Source organism: Octodon degus, unplaced genomic scaffold (genome assembly GCF_000260255.1).
Source record: "Octodon degus isolate 3935 unplaced genomic scaffold, OctDeg1.0 scaffold00092, whole genome shotgun sequence".
Lineage (NCBI taxonomy): Eukaryota > Metazoa > Chordata > Mammalia > Rodentia > Octodontidae > Octodon > Octodon degus.
Genome location: NW_004524668.1, coordinates 9,341,907 through 9,342,447, shown reverse-complemented (window position 1 = coordinate 9,342,447; position 541 = coordinate 9,341,907).

Sequence of the window (541 nt, the reverse complement as noted above, 5' to 3'; positions counted from 1 at the left end):
AGTAATTAAACAGAAGGAAACAAAAATGGCACCACTCTTATGGATTACTGGACTATATTGGATTATTTTGCTGAATTTGTGCACCTACAATATTTGAATGGCAATGGAATACCCATCTCTGACAAAACCAAACAAAAGGGAATATAAATGAAGGACTACTGTGTAGTGAGATATATATATATATACACACAAAATAATGGTATATATATATACAGCTACTTTCTCTTAGTTCATTGAAAAGAAAGATTTGTATAATAATGTGTTTAGGCAAGATATCATGTCTACATCTTGTACTATGAATGACTACTATAAAGACAACAATATGCAATGTATTAATTATTGTAACTGTCCTACTAACCTGTTTTGTAACTGTCTCATTCTTATTTCTTTCTCAATAAAATTAATTTTAAAAAAAGAAAGAAAAGAAATGGAACCAACAACAGAAAAATAAAATGATAACAAGCACAAAACAATGCCTAGTCACTGTAACCATCAATGTGAGTGGTCTCACTCATTAATCAAAAGGAGCAGATTGGCAGAA